The sequence below is a fragment of the Mus caroli genome, chromosome 1, assembly GCF_900094665.2.
Source record: "Mus caroli chromosome 1, CAROLI_EIJ_v1.1, whole genome shotgun sequence".
Classification (NCBI taxonomy): Eukaryota; Metazoa; Chordata; class Mammalia; order Rodentia; family Muridae; genus Mus; species Mus caroli.
In genome coordinates this window covers 5,154,605-5,174,138 of record NC_034570.1, presented here as the reverse complement: position 1 = coordinate 5,174,138, position 19,534 = coordinate 5,154,605, and the positions used below count along the sequence as shown (strand labels likewise).

The window sequence follows — 19,534 nt, the reverse complement described above, 5'->3', positions numbered from 1 at the left end:
TCAAAACAACCCTGAGATTCCACCTCACACCAGTCAGAATGGCTAAGATCAAAAATTCAGGTGACAGCAGATGCTGGCGANGATGTGGAGAAAGAGGAACACTCCTTCATTGTTGGTGGGATTGCAAGCTGGTATAACCACTCTGGAAATCAGTCTGGCAGTTCCTCAGAAAATTCGACATAGTACTAATGGAGGATCTAGCAATACCTCTCCTGGGCATATATAAAGAAGATGTTCCAACTGGTAATAAGGACACATGCTCCACTATGTTCATAGCAGCCTTATTTATAATAGCCAGAAGATGGAAAGAACCCAGATGTCCCTCAGTAGTGGAATGGTTACAGAAAACGTGGTACATTTAGACAATGGAATACTACTCTGCTATTAAAAAATGAATTTATGAAATTCCTAGGCAAATGGATGGACCTAGAGGGTATCATCCTGAGTGAGGTAACCCAATCACAAAAGAACTCACATGATATGTACTCACTGATAAGTGGATATTAACCCAGAAACTTAGAATACCCAAGTTACAAGTTGCAAAACACATGAAACTCAAGAATAATAAAGACCAAAGTGTGGTCACTTTGCTGCTTATTAGAATTGGGAACAAAACTCTCATGGAAGGAGTTACAGAGACAAAGTTTTTAGCTGAGAAGAAAGGATGGACCATCTAGAGACTGCTGCACCCTGGAATCCATCCCATAATCAGCCTTCAAATGCAGACACCATCGCATATGCCAGCAAGATTTTGCTGAAAGGACCCTGATATAGCTGTCTCTTGTGAGGTGATGCCAGTGCCTGGCAAACACAGAAGTGGATGCTCACAATCAGCTCTTGGATGGAACACAGGGCCCCCAATGGAGGAGCTAGAGAAAGTACCCAATGAACTAAAGTGGTCTGCAACCCTATAGGTGGAACAAAAATATGAACTAACCAGTACCCCCAGAACTCATGTGTCTAGCTGCAGATGATGGCCTAGTCGGCAATCTTCTGGAACAGAGGCCCCTTGCTATTGCAAACTTTTTATGCCCCAGTACAGGGGAATGCCAGGGCCAAGAAGTGGGAGTGGGTGGGTAAGGGAGATGGGGAGTGGGTGTGGGGGACTTTTGGGATAGCATTTGAAATGTAAATGAAGAAATATATAGTTTTAAATATATATAAAGAGGGTATATGAGAGGATTGAGTGGTATGGGTTTACATGGTCAAAATGTTTTGTGTGAAACTTGTAAAGAATTAAATGCTTTTCAAGGCAAAAAAAAAAGAAAAAAAGAAAAAAGAAAACCTTTCTACAAAAAACCGTTTCTATTAAAAATGAAGTAATGCAGTTATGAATATCAGCAAAGAAAGAAGTTGGGGTTTGAAAATGAAGGAACTGTTGGACTCAGGAAGAGAAGTGAATTATGATGCCCTATTAGATGAAGTTGTGGAGAGGTTTTCTTTCTCCCCGTTAAGTGGTGGGTATTCAGCCTTCAAGAGAAGTCTATTTGATTAGGATGTGCAGTACCCTGAGAACTGAAGAACTACTCAGTGTGATTCACAGATCCCATAATAGAATCACATGCATCGTGAAAAAGCAAGGCAGTATGACTCTTCCAAAAGATCACAACTCTGTAACTTCTAAACTTTAAGATACTATGGTAAAATTTCAGGTGAATATTTCCAAAAATTCAGGGCTATATTTTAGCTGATCAAGTGCTTACTTAGCATGTTCAAAGCCCTGAGCCTAAAACCACATAGGCAGCATGACTGTGCATGACTGTAATTCCAGCTTTTAGATAATAGTCAGGAGCCTCAGAAGTCCAAGTCATGTCAGGCTACAGTGTTCATTCATATTCAGCCAAGTCTATATAAGGCTCTTTGTCCAAACGGCTAAAATGTTTGTTGTGAAAATAAAATGACACAAAAGAATCCTTTGTGTCAAAGAGGGACATATAGTTAGTCCAGGGTCTAGAGAAGTGATTTAACATAAAGAAAAAAGGATAACACATAGCAAAAGAAATAAGAAAATCAAAAATATGGATTTGAAACATCAAAAATGTAGAAGATAGAAATGAGAAATCACTGTCTTTGAAAAAAATCCTTTTAGTAGCCAGGCAGTGGTGGCGCATGCCTTTAATCCCAGCACTTGGGAGGCAGTGGCAGGTGGATTTCTGAGTTCGAGGCCAGCCTGGTCTACAGAGTTCCAGGACAGCCAGGGCTACACAGAGAAATCCTGTCTCAAAAAAATCCTTTAAGTAGAAATACTGTAAATAATAGTAATGAAAATACCCAAATGAAACACTAAGAGAAAGAAAACTGCCTATATATTAGTCCAAAGAGAGAAAGAACACTAGTGATAGAGAAGACTAAGTTTTGCATTTAAATATTAGTAAGGGAAATAAATGAGCATGACCTTACTCTTCAGTATATATTTTTCCTTCTCTATCTCATGCCTTATGCTATATGTCCATGAATCATGTATTTCTTCAGACTTACCTGTAGATAATGACATCATCTATTGAACACCCAGTATCTTTTACTGATTTACTAGAGATTTTACCCTTAATTCAGTGTGTGTTGTGCATGTAAATTGCTGAAGTACTCAAGTGTCAACAGCCATATAGAATCACCCGAGTTCATAGTTCTGTCACTTCATCCTCATCTATCTGTGCTCTCATCTATATAATTATGTTCTAATTGCAACCTGTGACAATTGTCTCTAGACTCTTAGTATCAACTGTGAACCCATCCTCATAACTCTCCTGTTGTAGTCACATTACACTAGAGGTTTTGTTTTTTGTTTCTTTGTTTTGTTTTGTTTTGTTTTTTATTTTGAGATTTCTACTCCATCATTCCTTTGTCAGTGTCCTTAAGCCTTCCTGCCTCCAGGCCATTCTTACAGATCTTATATCTAATCAGATAATATTATAGTCACCAATCGTAACACATCATCCTCTTGCATTCTCCTGATTAATGCAGTCTGCCCAGGAAACCAATTTAGCTTGTGGAAGATGATATTTCTGTCTGTTTATGTGCTTAGCTGAGTAGTACTATAAGGAAACAATAATGTTGAGCTCATGACCCCCATGTACCTAGTTATTAATTGTCCAACTACCAAAATGTTTTCAAATGTACTTCCATGGTTTTCTATCTGATAATTACAATATTTTTTGTCTACTAAAATTAAAACAATATCAAGAACATCCCAACTGGAAGTCAAGAAATCTGTCCCACTGTCTACGTGAATGCTATAGGTTCCTGTAACTGAGAAGAATAGAGTGTGCTCTGCAACAAACACAATTTTTCATTTGTCGCTTGGCCTCACACTTCTTCACTGACCTGAGGACAGTACTTCTGAATCTGCAATTGAGATTTTCAAGTACCACCAGTATGTCCTTGGCACTTGTCTAGTCTCATCATAACATAAGCATAATTATTTCTTTAATATTATAATTCAGGTTACTGTAACTCTACTTGTCTTTAGTTTTAAGCCTAAACTTTCTGCCTTCTATAATAACAAACTCCTCAGAGTACTCATAATTGTTCCATTTTTTTCTAAGATTTCATGGTTTATTCACTCTTAATTCTGTTCAGAACTTTATCCATACACTGTACAGCAGCCACTCTCACAAGGGCAGTTTATGAAAAACTACATGTCTAACCTTTTTCCCTTCTTGTGTTGGCTCATCCAATTTTGCATTCACATTGTCTAAGCCATGTATACTAGTGTAACACTTTTAAAAATAAAGTTATTACATGTGAAAGTGATTTGACTGGATCATCTGTCACTAGTGTATCTGACTGGCTACACAGGTTGCCTCCTTCTCTCTCAATACTCCATATGCTTTTTTATGTCATCATCTTAATGAGAATGATCCTACAGGCTCATATGTTTGCTTGTTCTTCAGACAGTGGAACTGTTTGAGAAGGAGTACGAAGTATGGATTTGCTGGTATGTCACTGGGGTTGGGGTTTGAGGTTTCAAAATCCCACACCAGGCCCAGGCTCTCTTCTTCCTGCTGAATCAGATGTGAGTGCTCAGCTACTGTTCTAGTGCCATGCCTGCATACCTGATGCCATGCTTCCTGCCATGATGAACATAGATTAGCCAACTCAAACTGTAAATAAGCTCCCAATTAAGTTTTTTTTTTTAAGTTGCCTTGGTCATGGCACCTCTTAATAACAATAGAACAGTAACTAAGACACCTCACCTAAGCTACACGTAAGGCCCTCCACATGGAAATGGGAGGACTGTGCTTCAAAATCTCAAGGCTCTTAGTGGTGAGTCACTTGTGGGGCTATCTGACAGCTTCTTTATCTGACATCCACACTTCAAGCAACATTACTTCTGCTGAATTATGTAGCTCATGAGGGAGTGTAGTTTACACAATAGCCTTGGTATGTTCTGGGAATCACATACAATTGATACCTTTAGGGTAACTCCTGAAATAAGCCAGAGTAGCACACTCAAATGAGGTATATCCTTCCTCCAGAATCCAGAGACCAGCAAATGAGGTACATTACAGATACATTTATTGTCTTTTACTTCAAAGGAGATGTTTGGACAATACTCAGACCACTATATACTTGAAATGTGTTGTAAGAAAATAATATTAAGTCAAAAGAGATTCTATCAGGAATCCTTAGATAACATATACACGTTTATCCTTAATCTATATCATTATCATGGTTGAGGAGTTGCCTAGAGCAGTGGATCTTAAATTCAAACATACTAAACAAGCACCTAGAGGGCTTGTTGGCCTTAGTGTGTCAGAGTCCCAAACCCCAAGTGCCTGTGTTAGCAGATAGGATGGAGCTGCAGAATTTGAAGTCTTATTAAGCCTGAAGGTGCTACTGATGCAGGGGCTACTCTGTGAGAACCACTTGAAAAACTTAAATGAAGACTTTGTATCAGAAGCAAATTCTAAATTGATATGATCCATTATTGACAGTGTTTCTAATCTTCTTGTGTGAGTAAGAGATTGCTACCCTGTGCAGAAGAGAAGTTAGCAGTATTCAGACTCAAAGTTGAGAGGAACAGAGAGAGACTTAGTATCTCTGTGATAGTTCCACTTGTACATGGGCACCTCAGAGCATTTATCATATTCCAGAAGAAAAGAGATGTCAGTAAGTGTGAAAATTGAATACTTTTTAACACTAATATAAAAAATGTATGAAATAGAGATAGAACCTAAATTGGATTTCCATAGAAGTTCTAAGGATTAGGTTCTTTTCATTCTTGATGTAAATCTAAATTAAACTCTGATTAATTCTCCTGCAGGGAGTGATTGAAGGAAGGTTATTCTTGTGAACAAGAGAAAACATTTGCTTATATTAGGCTTTTATTTAATATTTTTAAATTTAATTATTCTTTTTTTATTAATTTTTTTATTACATCTTTTCCTCAATTACATTTCCAATGCTATCCCAAAAGTCCCCCATACCCTCTCCCCTACTTCCCTACCCACCCATTCCCATTTTTTTGGCCCTGGCGTTCCCCTGTATTGGGGCATATAAAGTTTGCATGTCCAATGGGCCTCTCTTTCCAGTGATGGCCGGCTAGGCCATCTATTATTATTGTTCCCATTTATTCATTCATTGATCTACTTAATAAACACTACAGAATATCTATTCTATTCCAACAGTTGTGCTTAAAAAACAAATGCTATATAATTCACTGTATTCAAAAGTGCACAGTCTAATTGTTTTACAATGGAGTCTTTATAGAGGAAGATTAGCCTTCCACTTCTAATTCTTTCTCTTTTTTGCTGTTTTTATTATTTTATTAAAGATTTCCCCCACTTTTTTATTAGGTATTTACTTCATTTACATTTCAAATGCTATCCCAAAGGGCCCCTATACCCTCCCCCACCCCACCCCACCCCGCTCCCCTAACCACCCACTCCCAGCTCTTGACCCTGGTGTTTCCCCTGTACTGGGGCATATAAAGTTTGCAAGACCAAGCAGCCTCTCTTCCCAATGATGGGCAACTAGGCCATCTTCTGCTACATATGCAGCTAGAGACATAAGCTCTGGGAGTACTGGTTAGTTCATATTGTTGTTCCACCTATAGGGTTGCAGGCCCCTTTAGCTCCTTGGGTACTTTCTCTAGCTCCTCCATTGGGGGCCCTGTGTTCCATCCAATAGATGACTATGAGCAACCACTTCTGTGTTTGCTAGGCACTGGCATAGCCTCACAAGAGACAGCTATATCAAGGTCCTTTCAGCAAAATCTTGCTGGCATATGCAATAGTGTCTGCGTTTGGTGGCTGATTATGGGATGGATCCCTGTGTGGGGCAGTCTCTGGATGGTCCATTCTTTCATCTTAGCTCAAAACTCTGTGTCTGTAACTCCTTCCATGAGTGTTTTGTTTCCAATTCTAAGAAGGGGCAAAGTGTCTACACTTTGGTCTTCGTTCTTCTTGAGTTTCATGTGTTTTGAAAATTGTATCTTGGGTATTCTAAGTTTCTGGGTTAATATGCACTTATCAGTGAGTGCATATCATGTGAGTTCTTTTGTGATTGGGTTACCTCACACAGGATGATACCCTCCAGATCCATCCATTTGCCTAGGAATTTCATAAATTCATTGTTTTTAATAGCTGGACTCCAGAAAACAAATAACCCCATTAAAAAATGGGGCACAGANCTAAACAANGAATTCTCANCTGAGGAATACCGAAGGGCTGAGAAGCACCTGAAAAAATGTTTAACATTCTTAATCATCAGAGAAATGTAAATCAAAACAACCCTGAGATTCCACCTCACACCAGTCAGAATGGCTAACATCAAAAATTCAGGTGACAGCAGTTGCTGGCGATGATGTGGAGAAAGGGGAACACTCCTCCATTGTTGGTGGGATTGCAAGCTGGTACAACCACTCTGGAAATCAGTCTGGCGGTTCCTCAGAAAATTGGACATAGTACTACCAGAGGATTCCACAATACCTTTCCTGGGCATATATAAAGAAGATGTTCCAACTGGTAAGAAGGACACATGCTCCACTATGTTCATAGCAGCCTTATTTATAATAGCCAGAAATTGGAAAGAACCCAGATGTCCGTCAACAGAGGAATGGATACAGAAAATATGGTACATTTACACAATGGAGTACTACTCAGCTATTAAAAACAATGAATTTATGAAATTCCTCATTCTTTCTGAAACCATCTTAAAGTTTATTAAGCAAATTCTCATATCTATTGGAAAATGCAAATAAATCATATTTTCTGATTATCTCCATGATGAAGGAGTTTAGCCACAATGAAGACAGTGAGGCATATGTAACATACTATCTGTGCACAACTCAGAGTTATTTTATTAAATAATCAGTGGTGACATCAGTCATAAGGTGACTTCTAGAAAACAGTTTCAAATGCATGGTAACAGTTGTTTTAAATTGTTTCTCCTAGGTAAATATAAGAATTAATCATAAATATTTGACCTGTTCTGTTTGTTATTAATGCCTTTTTCATTGGAAACCAAGAGAGGAAAGTGACAGAGAGATTTAAAAATAAAAATAAAAATACAAATACAAATTACTAGTGGCTTTCAGTGGTAAATTCTTTCAATAAAGCATCTTGCACACTCTTGCAGAAGCCTTGCAAACTACTTCACCATCTCCCGTTGAGAAACAGCAAGGTGCTCTACCCAGCACAGGGATACCCAGCACATGGTTGGTCATTTGGGGTGTGCAGTCCACCAGACTCAAGAAACAGGGCAGTTATCTGTTGCTTTTATCTATATAGGAAGAAAAGCAGCTTGAGTATATGAAGGGAAGAGGTGGTCTTACAAGATAATAAGGATAAACTGGGCTGGGAGAAATGGTGTCTATTATTTCAGTGAAGCATCTGACTGGCCATGATTTTTGCAGAAGTACTTCATTGTAGTTTTCTTTCACTATAATTTTCTTCCCTTTGAATGTAACTGTTTCAGTTTTTCCTGTCAATACCTCTCTTGCTTGACTTCAAAATATTCATTAAAAGTGAACCTAATAGATTAACCTTTTTTTCTTTGCCAAAGATAGTGTGTTAAGGGTTCATTTTTCTATATTTGTGTTTGTCATATGAGGGTATAATTTTTTACAAGGACAAAGACAAAACCCTCTGCCCTAATCCTGTATGGACAGCCTGTATCATTTTGATCATGGTTAGACAACTAAGATTTTATGTAAAGAATTTTTATTTTCATACTGGATCTCTAGAAGCAACATTATGGGTAAAAGTAGAACAGTGTTTGGTAAATGAGATTAATTCTGAAATATTAAATATTTGGCACAGCGTGATCCAAACTGCCAAACCAATCCATTTCATGCATTTTGATAAGAGAATAATTTCTGTTAGCTGGGCAAACTTTGTTGTCTTATGCTGCAATTTTACTTAATAGAGGTGGTGGTGGCGAGCCCACAGCTGTTTGCTGCGACCTCATGGAGGGTGGCAGAGGAAGTAGCAACAAATCCACCAGCAGGTTAGCTGGCTTCTTTGGAGCGGGAGGAGTGGGTTACTTGAAAGCTGATTTGGCCCGCGTCCCGCTGACTGGTATGAACCCCCTGTCTCCTTATTTAAATGTGGATCCACACTATCTCGTTCAGGATACTGATGGAATTTATTTTGTCAACTGGAGCTAATAAAACCCGAGGCAGATTTGAACTAGCTTTCTTTACTATTGGAGGATGTTGCATGACAGGGGCCACATTCGGGGCAATGAACGGTCGGTCTTCCTTTAGGATTGAAGGAAACCCAGAGCATGGCCTGGTCCAAACCAAGAAATGTACAGATTTTGAATGTGGTGACTAGGCAGGGGGCATTTTGGGCTAATACTCTAGGCTCCCTGGCTTTGCTCTATAGTGCTTTTGGTGTTATCACTGAGAAAACACAGGGTGCAGAAGATGATCTCAACGCAGTAGCAGCTGAAACCATGACCCGAATGTTGTTTCAATGTACAGGTGGTCTCCGAGGACTAGCACGCGGTGGCCTGGCAGGACTGACACTCACCAGTCTCTATGCACTGTGTAACAACTGGGAGCACATGACAGGTTCCCTGCTCCAACAGTCACTCTGAAGATTTTTGCCACCTCAGGAATGGGGGACACTTCATGGTCATCCAGATCAATTAATAAGCCAGTCTGGAGTTGCTTTCTCTCTTGTACCTACAGTTACTTTGAACAATTGGAGACTCTGATTTGCTGTGACAAAGATCATGGATGGTTAGCCTGGACTGCACTGCTTGCCCTCAGTGAGGGGAAGCCAAACCCTTGGTGGCTCACTGAGTATGTGTTCTCTTTTCCTTTGGAGATGATCTTGCACCCCAAACTGGAAAACCACTTACTCTCCAAATTCAGGCCATACTTTTTATTACCATGTTAATTCATTTAAAAAATCTAAAACTTAAATATTGCCCTGTTTTCCAAATAAAGGGTGAAAATAGAAAATAAATAAATAAATAAATAAATAAATAAATAAATAAATAAATAAATGCAGGAGACCTAGTATGCTCAGGACTGGGAAATGGGGAAAAAAGAGGAGGAACTTTGGATGGTAAGCTGGGAAGAGAGTAATATGGGGGCGGGAATAAATAGTGCTACAGGTGTTTGAAAGACATAATGAATCATACATGATGTGTACTAAAATTACATGCAATATATGTAGATAGAGAGATAGATAGATAGATGATAGATAGATAGATAGATAGATAGATAGATAGATAGATAGATAGATAGATAGAAAGATGATAGTTTAAATGAAGTTATGCTATTTGAGATGATAATGCTCCCCCAAGAGCCATGGATGATCTAATGAAAACCTCTTCTCTAGATTTTGGTCAGGGGAATCCAACAGACTTCCAAAATAATCATATGCCATTGACTGACTTCCAGAATGAGAAGGTAAGACCTTTTACTCAAGACACCACACACTTTGGACACTAGACTTGGAAATATTAAGCTGGAACAAAACAAGAAGCCTCCTTCCTGAGAACTGGGTCTTGTATTGTCAGACAGTGTTATGCAAGATCTCAAGGGAGAGGAGCAGCTGGTGGTCCTACACAGCTTCAAGCTTATGAAACACAAGCATGACTGGACAGGAAGATATCCACAAGGCCAGTAGTGACAGTTTTGCCTTTGAGATAACTGACAGTTGTACGATTGGATTTAAGACCCACTCAAATGGAAAATATTGATGCCTGTACTATAAACCTGTCAAACTACCCACAACTGAAAAGATTACAGACTGAAAAGGAGAACCTAAAATTGGCAGTTTCCTAAGCCAATATAATTTCCTATTGTTTTCTAAATAATTATCCTTATACCACAGATAAATGCATCTATCACCCTCATCAAAGAAGCATTGTTTTTTACAACAGATGAAGACTATTTTAAAAATCCACAACCTGTCAGAATTCAGGGAATAAGTTACTGTGGTACACAATCCCATCTGATGTATTTTCAATGCAACTCTTAAACCTAAGACTTGGGGAAAATTGTGGAAGAGAGGGCAGAAAGTCTGTAAGAGTCTGGGGTTTAGGATGTCTGCTGTTACTAGGGTCCCCTAGGCATAATGGGGAAGTTCATGTTCCCATGAACTCTCAACAACATGGTTGCTTGAACAAAAACAGGATAATGGCAATCTTAGTTGATATGCCACTGTAGACAAGGGAAATCCACATGGCCTCACCACTAGGTGACGGGCTACAGGCCATTATAAATGGATACAGAGAGGGAGGATCAGATTTCTCTGTGAACAAGCTACCCAATCAGTTACCCAATCCCAAATGGTCAACCCTGGACACACATACACATGAACGAAGCTAAATAGACTCAGTGGGTCATATNTACATATATATCATAGTACATACATGTAATAGTAATGATAAAGAAGAGAGCATGGATTTGGAAGTGGAGACGTGGCAGGGGTTGGAGGTGGGTGAGGAGAGGAGCGAGTGATGAGAGTGCTGTACTTAAGTATACGTTCTCAGAAAGAAAACTATTAAAAAAGAAAAATACCAACAAAGTCCCAACCAATGAACAAAAATTCACAGAGCCGTCTGCTCTGTTGGAAACTGGAAATATGTTGCGTGGAAATGCTTGAGTCAGAACAACATCAGGACAGACTGGCCAGGGGCATCAGACCCTACCTTCAGGCTGGGGCAGTTCTTGTTGTTCCACTTCAGAATTAGAAATATTCAAAGCCATTGGGTCAATCAAACTCCAAAGCAAGCTGGAGTGGCTTCTCACAGGTCAGTGAAAAGCCATGATTCTACATCCTCTCCCAAGTTCCCGTCTGAAGGCAGTCCCTTTCTAGCAGGGCCAAGGAGAGTTAAGGTTACCACAGAAGTAGCAATGGCCAGAAGCAGTGAATGAGGAAATACATGAATGAATGCTCACATATTGCCTCTTTAGAGCAGCGGCTGTCTCTGTCTCTGTCTCTGTCTCTGTCTCTGTCTCTGTCTCTCTCTGTCTCTCTGTCTCTCTCTGTCTCTCTGTCTCTTTCTCTGTGTCTGTCTCTGTCTCTCTCTCTCCCTCTCTCTCTCTCTCTCTCCCTCTCCTGTTTTTTTATTGTTTAAAATGCTACTAAAATACACACAACCCAATCATGATAAGGTTCTATAGTCAGTCCATGTTTAATGGCATTTGACATAAATTGTGCTAAAACAGGTAGTATCATTCTTCAGATATGACTCATCTCAACTTAAACTCTTTGATTACAAAAGCAAGAAAACTCACTGTTTTTTTAAAAAAAATACCTGGCCACTATCACTTTAGATCAGTAAATCCTGATCTTAATTGTAGCACTTCAAATATGCATTGTCTTAATTTTTATTCTTCTTTTATATAGGTTCTTTTATCCCCTTATGCCTTTTTTCTATTGGATATTTTCTTTATTTACATTTCAATTGTTTTTCCCTTTTCAGGTCTCCCCTTCAGAAATTCCCTATCCCATCCCCCTTCCCCTGCCTCTATGAGGGTGTTCCCCCACCCACTCACCCATTCCAGTCTCCCCTCCTTGGAATTTCCCTACAGTGGGGAATCGAAAACCCTCAGGCTCAAGGGCAGCTCTTCCCACTGATGCCAACAAGGTCATCCTCTGCCACATGTGCGGCCATGTGTTGCTCCATGTGTACTCTGTGGTTGGTGGTCCAGTCCCCTGGAGCTCTGGGTGGTCTGGCTGGTTAACAGTATTGCTCTCTCCCATGGGGTTGCAAACCCCCTCAGCTCCTTCAGTTCCTTCTCCAACTCCTCCACTGGTTACCCCCCACTCAGTCCAATGGTTGGCTGTGAGCATCCATCTCTGTATTTGTTTCCATGTGTCTGAATGTAGCCCACCATGTGAATACACAGTCTCTTGTTTACTCTGCTGATGGACAGTTGTCAGACAGGAAAGTGTTCTCAGAGGACAAACTACTATTTCAGTCTATAGACTCTGAAACTTGCTTTCATGTTTAGAATCTAATCTACCCCATCATAAACATACTTGTGTATATGATCCAGCCATTGAATTTCTTGATATTTACCTAAAGGAGCTTAAAGTTTATGTCAAAACAGAAAGCTGTGTATATTTGTAGTAGCATCACTAATAATTAACGCAACTTGGAAGCAACCAAGATGCCTTTCCATAGACGAGTGGAAAAGCTGAAACATTCAAGGCATGAAATATTATTTAGTACCAAAAAGAAATGAACTGCAAAGTCACAGAAAGACACAGAGGAAACTACAATGTATATTTACAGGTGGAAGAAAATGCAATGTGTGTATAAGCATCCAACTCCAACTATAGGACAGTCAGTGGTCTCCGGGAGCTGAGTGTGTGTGGACAGAGGAATAGACAGAGCCCAGGATTTGGGTCGTGAAAATGTTCTGCTTGATACTGTAATACCAGACACATATTACTGCACATTTGTTCAAGGCAATAGAATGCGTAACATTAAGCATTGATGGTAACATAATCGACAGACTTTGGGTGATGAGGTATCCTTCTATGCTCATCACTTGCACATATGCAGTGCAACAGAGGAAGGCAAGGACAAGCAGGAGACCTTGGCAGGTGTAAGGGCAGAGAATATATTGGAAATCTCTGCTTTCTTCCCATGGTTGATGTGACCCTACAACATGAAACAACCTTTAACTTTAAAAAAAAAAAATTAACTGTCTTAAAGTACTTCTGAAACATCAGACTAATCTTTGATTGTTGCTAGGTAGTAGCTGGGAGTAACTCTGGGGTATGGTCCAAGGACAAACCACGTATTATGCTTTGACCAAGGACAAACTTAGTATTTGGGTGCATCTTGGGTTCAGTTGTAGGTCAAGCTCTCTGGCTTTTTTTTTTTTTTTTTGCTTTTAAGATGGAGTAGATTTGGCTTCTCATTGCTTGCTTTCTCTGCTAACTAGAAGGCGCAATTATGGGACTTCCTGAACTTTCTAGGCTTTGTTATAGAGGGACTGATAGTAACTTCTTATATCTGTATTTATTATTTTTCTCAGTATATCATAATATTTTGTTTTATAACATCAGGGAGGTCTATGTCAGTGTCAGCTATGTCTAATCTCATGAACACAGTAATAGGGATATATCTTTATGACTCAGTTAATTTAGGCCTGGGTGTATTGGTGACCTGAAAAGACTGGACCATAATATTTTAGAGGGCATCTAGGTTGTTATTGCCTAGTCTTAGTTGTGATTGTGGGGCTTGGGTAGGAGTCCTATCAGTGGGGGATAACAGGGAGTCCTGAGGCTGAGTTTTCTCTTGTTGGTTGGGGTCATCTTTAACTGCCAACAGGTGTATGGTGTATCCATGCTGTAATCCCATTGACCTTCAGGTTAATGGGTGTGGTCAAGATGATAATACAGAGACCTTTCAAGACCCCTGGCTGGAGGGGGACCTGTTTCATAGAGAACATGAGGTTTACGCAAAACATGTTAATGAGCCCGTTGGACACCTTTAAAATAGTCTAGCAATTGGCAATCTTTGAACTCAGCAGTGACCTCTGCCTGCATGTTAAGAAAAATGAGAGGTCGTATCTTGGACATGATTTTAAAAGGGACGAGTCTCATGTGGTGGCGGGGAGGGGAGGAGTGTTTCATATCAGTAGAAAGCAAAGGGAAGGAGAGTTAATCAGCCCTTGTGAGTCTCTCAGGTCAGTTTAGTTGAGGTCTCTTTTAGGGTTCTGCTTATTTTCTCTGTCTGTCCTGATCTCTGAAGTCTACATGTACAATAAAGTGTTCAATCCATCCTCAGAATACTGCTTAGTCTCTCACCTGGGACACAAAAGCTACTTTATTTATTTATTTATTTATTTGTTTTGCCATGTATGTAGTTTCACTTTTGGTGGAGAAAGTCTCAGTCCAACCGGAAAAGGTATCTATAAACATCAATAAATATTTATATCTAATTCTTTTCCTGTTTTACCTCTGTGAAGTCGGTCTTCCAGTAGGCTCCAAGCTTTGTACATCTGAACGTATTATTGTTTAGTATTTGTTGTTGTTCGTGTTTTGTTATTTTTGTTTTTTGTTTGTTTGTTTTTGCTGGAAGGCTTTATAGTTCTTGACAATTTCAGCTATCTTTGAGTTTATATCTGTAATTCTGATATTAGCATGCCAAATGCATTCTGCATTCTCCGGATGTTGGAAAAGTGGTGGATCTTTTGAAGTATGTGTAGTCTCATATTTTTACTGGCACAATGAGTTTGTAATCTGCTCTTCTCCACAATCCATCATAATATTGAGACGTGGATAAATCTCTAGTTTAGATTTTTTATTTTTTTTTTTTTTTTTAAGATTTATTTATTTATTATATGTAAGTACAGTGTAGCTGTCTTCAGACACTCCAGAAGAGGGCGCCAGATCTCATTACGGATGGTTGTGAGCCACCATGTGGTTGCTGGGATTTGAACTCTGGACCTTCGGAAGAGCAGTCCGGTGCTCTTACCCACTGAGCCATCTCACCAGCCCTCTCACCATCTCACCAGCCATCTCACCAGCCATCTCACCAGCCATCTCACCATCTCAGCCATCTCACCAGCCATCTCACCAGCCAATGGAGAAGCTAGAGAAAGTACCCAAGGAGCTAAAGGGATCTGCAACCCTATTGTTGGAACAACATGATGTACTAACCAGTACCCCGGAGCTCTTGACTCTAGCTGCATATGTATCAAAAGATAGCCTAGTCGGCCATCAATGGAAAGAGAGGCCCATTGGACTTGCAAACTTTATATGCCCCAATATAGGGGAATGCCAGGGCCAAAAGAATGGGAATGGGTGGGTAGGGAAGTGGGGGGGCGCTATGGGGGACTTTTGGGATAGCATTGGAAATGTAATTGAGGAAAATATGTAATAAAAATATTAAAAAAATAAATAAATAAAAAAAAAAAGATTATGTCATCTTTTGAATATTTAGGGTAGTCAGGGAGCATAGTACCGCCCAGATGCAGGGAAGCCAGGGGCAAGAGAGATCCAATTTCTAAGGCAGTTTGACAGGCTGCTTGATCTTCCCTATTGTTGCCCTCTGAAACTGTATCTTTCCCTTTCTGGTGTCCTGAGCAGTGGATGATGGCCAGATTTTTAGGCCCCTTAGAGCTTCTCGCTACCTTTAACAAGCCTTAATAACTGGGATCACATACCCCATCTCTAGTGAACATTTTGTGTCCTGTGACTTTGCCTTATACAAGCATGGTTTTGGCTCTAGAATATTTTGCAGAGGAAAGAAGGGGTCAATTTCTGGGAACTAGCTAATAATTATATCATTGGAAAACAGAAACAGTCTTCTAAAATTTCTAATCTTATTATTAATTTATGGTCATATTGTCCTAACACCTATAATACTGCCCAATTACAGTAACAAGATTAAATCATTCATTTGTTTCCTACATTAATGGGGTAAATTCAATTCTTTCACGCAGGGACTGCCATTGCTTGCATGTAATCTTTATTGTCACCAACAAGTGTTAGGTTTTTATTGCTTTCTATGTCTATTCTGCCGTGTTATTGGACTTTTCATTGTCAAGTCTAATGAGGCAGCATATTTTACTACTTACATGTGAATGTCAAACAAGATTTTTGTCCCACAACTGTGATACATAGTCCTTTTTGTTATTGAATTTTGTTGTTGATATTTTGTATAAAGGTATACATCTATAGTCACAAGAGATACTTACAACTGTGTTTCCTTTTTTTTCCAATTTTTTATTAGATATTTTCTTCATTTACATTTCAAATGCTATCTTGAAAGTCCCCTATACCATCCACACCCGTCCTGCTCCCCTACCCACCCACTCCCATTTCTTGGCCTTGGTGTTCCCCTGTACTGGGGCATATAAAGTTTGCAAGACCAATGGGCTTCTCTTTCCACTGATGGCAGACTAGGCCATCTTCTGATACATATGCATCTAGAGACACAAGCTCTGGGGGTACTGGTTAGTTCATATTGTTGATCCACCTATAGGGTTGCAGACCCCTTTAGCTCCTTGGGTACTTTCTCTAGCTCCTCCATGGGGACCTGTGTTCCATCCAATAGATGACTGTGAGCATCTACTTCTGTGTTTGCTAGGCCCCGGCATAGTCTCATACGAGACAGCTATAACAGGGTCCTTTCAGCAAAATCTTGCTGGCATATGCAATAGTGTCTGCGTTTGGTGGCTGATTGTGGGATGGATCCCTGTGTGGGGTAGTCTCTGGATGGTCCATTCTTTCATCTTAGCTCCAAACTTTGTCTCTGTAACTCCTTCCATGGTATTTTGTTCCCTATTCTAAGGAGGAATGAAGTATTCACACGTTGGTCTTCCTTCTTCTTGATTTTCTTGTGTGTTTCCTTTTCTCTCCAACTGCTTTGGTTACTAGATAGTGCCAACCTTAGTGAGAGAGTTAAGAGAGCATGGGTTTGCTTTAATTTTCTGGAGTTTGCCGAGATGTGACTTTGTTTGTTAGTCATATGGTAGATTGCCCAGAGACAATAGTAGTGTTGAAAGTGATGCATTGCTTCACTTTCCTATTTATTATGTATCTCATATATCTATCATAATTCAATGTATATCATAAAATAAATGTGTATTGTCTATTAGTTTTATTATATGACATATTGCAAAAGTTGATTTTTACCAAGATCATCACATTTATGTGTTTATACTCAACTTACACTTCATTGTTTTCCTTTGATTTAATGGAGTAATAAGTCTGTCTTTGTGTCTAACATTAGACATTTCTTTCTTGTCTTTGTCCTTGAGTAACCAATTTCTTATTTAGTGATGAGGAAGATCCATGACCATTGTGAGTAGTGCTGATCTTGTTCAGCTGATCCCGGGGTTTACAATAAGAAAACAAACTGAGAAGTCAGTAAAAAGCAGTTTTTTTTTATAGCATCTGTATGTTCAGGCACTGTTTGAACTCCTGCCTTAAGAAACCCTTTGCCCCAAAGGTACTTTTGGTTCATGGTGTTTTACTACAGCAGTAGAATCCATAAGACAATTACCAATTTGTTTATGTTTCAAAGAACAGTTGCTGGTTTTATTCTATGATTTTCCTGTTTTCTGCTCTAGTGCTTTTGGCTCTAACTTTTATAACCATGTTTCTTAAATTGCTTTAAACTTGCGTGGCTTGTCTTACTGTAATTTTCCCAGGTACTTATTTAGGCACCATTTTATGTCATTCATTTTTTAATCAATGCATTTCAATGCTATAATTTTCCCTCTAAAAACTGTATCCTATCACCTTTAGAGCAAATACACACATAAGTTTTTTTTCTTTTATTTGCTCATTACATTATTTTGTAGTGAATGTATATGGAAGACAAAGGGTATTATTCTTAAAACAAACACTGAGGCAAATTCATTCATCTTTTTGTTATAGAGATGTTATTATGATTTTAATATGATCTGAAGGCATGCTTTTAGTGTCTCTAAAAGGTATCAAGTTAAGTATTTTGTTCTGTGATATGGTCTGCCTCCATGAATGTTCCACAAAAACTAGAATACAGTGGATGCTTTTCATGCTAGCATGGTCATGTCAATAGCATTCTCCCATTGCCAGCCTTGGGAATTTGTTGTTTTAGAAAGAGGGTATACTTGTGAAAAGCAGCTCACTTGTCTGTTAGGTTTTTTGAAGCTCCATAAGTTTTATATTTGGTATTTAATTTTGAAGAGCAAGGGTGTTCTCCATTAAATGACCTTAGGGAAAATGCTATAGTTTTTCTCATCATTTTTCATTTTGATGACTGTTTAAACATCCATGTCAGCTTTTCTTTGATTCACAGCAGTGAAAACATTTCATTGTTTGAGCTTCTAATGATATCCTATCACGTTAATTTATGTAAAGTGATAATTTTCATAATTTGCAGTTGAGTTTTTCTTTGACTATCTGAGTTTGGTCTTCTCTATGCCTGTTTTTTTACTTGAAAAATTTAGACAATCCATACATAAAATGATTATTGAATGTATTCAGTTGTGTCTACTGCCCTTATGGAAATTTGACATTGTTTTAGGTATTTTTAAAAAAAATTCTGACTTTTCTGGTTTCCGACACACATTTTTAAATGTTTCTATTTTTTTCTCTCTTCTCCAGTATTCCAGCAATATTCACTGTTTACAAAAGTTTAATTGATGAGCTAGAGTTTCTAATTTATGTTTGCAATAATTTCACAGGATGAAATACCATCTGACTTGCAGGTCTTGAACTGTAGTGTGTCTGCCTTCACACATGTCCCTCAAGATCTATATTGTTCATTTTACTTCTTTATATACTGTTGTATCCAAATACATTGTTACAGTTTCTTTTTAAACTTAGAATTTCACTGGAATAGATAAAAATGTAAGGAGATATGGTCCACCTCAATGTTTTGTTGGCTCATTTTTCCTCATCTTGTTTCTTTTACACATGGTTCTCTTATAACACACCGACAAGATAGGTGTGCCATACGCAGTTCAGTCTCTTCTTCCACTGTTGTAACTTTTGTACCATCCCATTTTAGTGATATATTTGTCCTTTACTCACACTTGAAGGAAAAAAATACCTTGCTATAAAGCAACACATTTTATATTTTTCTTTAAACAAATAAATACACCAGATGACAATACTCATGCACCTTTTTTTTTTAAATAAAAAACAAAACATAAATCTAGCCCTTGTTCTTAATGATGAGGGCCTTTTCTACTTCCCACTCCGAGTTGGCTGTGTGCCTGTGACTATAACTCTGCATCATGAACTGTGGAGAGTTCCCAGACATTTGGCTTCAAGTCATTTTACTTATTTAAAAATCACTTATTGTTTCAACCACAAACTTTGGACATTTAGCTATAGGTATATTTATTGTGCAGGTTTTGGATCTCTCATGTCCTTTGATTCTTTGTTAAGTTTGGTGCTATGCATCAAGTGGCCATGCTGTCCAGCTTCTTTAGAAGAGTCCAGCTGTGGGTCCACAAGTGTCTCCTCCAGTGCGGTTTGCCTTCCTTGTTCTCTTCATCTGCTCATATCTCCAGACTTAGAGAGCCATTTCTGAGATGATCTAATGAGTCACTGATTCTAGTGTGTTTCAGTTTTCTTATAAGGATGGAAATGATTTCTAAACTTTACAC

At 38.8% G+C, this 19,534-nt stretch overlaps 1 protein-coding gene and 1 pseudogene across 9 annotated transcripts in view; both read left to right on the top strand.

The window, feature by feature from the left end:
- The window catches only part of Sntg1 (syntrophin gamma 1), an 835,208-nt gene that overhangs the window by 302,144 nt on the left and 513,530 nt on the right, over positions 1 to 19,534 (top strand). The window lies entirely within an intron of this gene.
- On the top strand, positions 8,408 to 9,157 carry LOC110290125 (annotated as a pseudogene).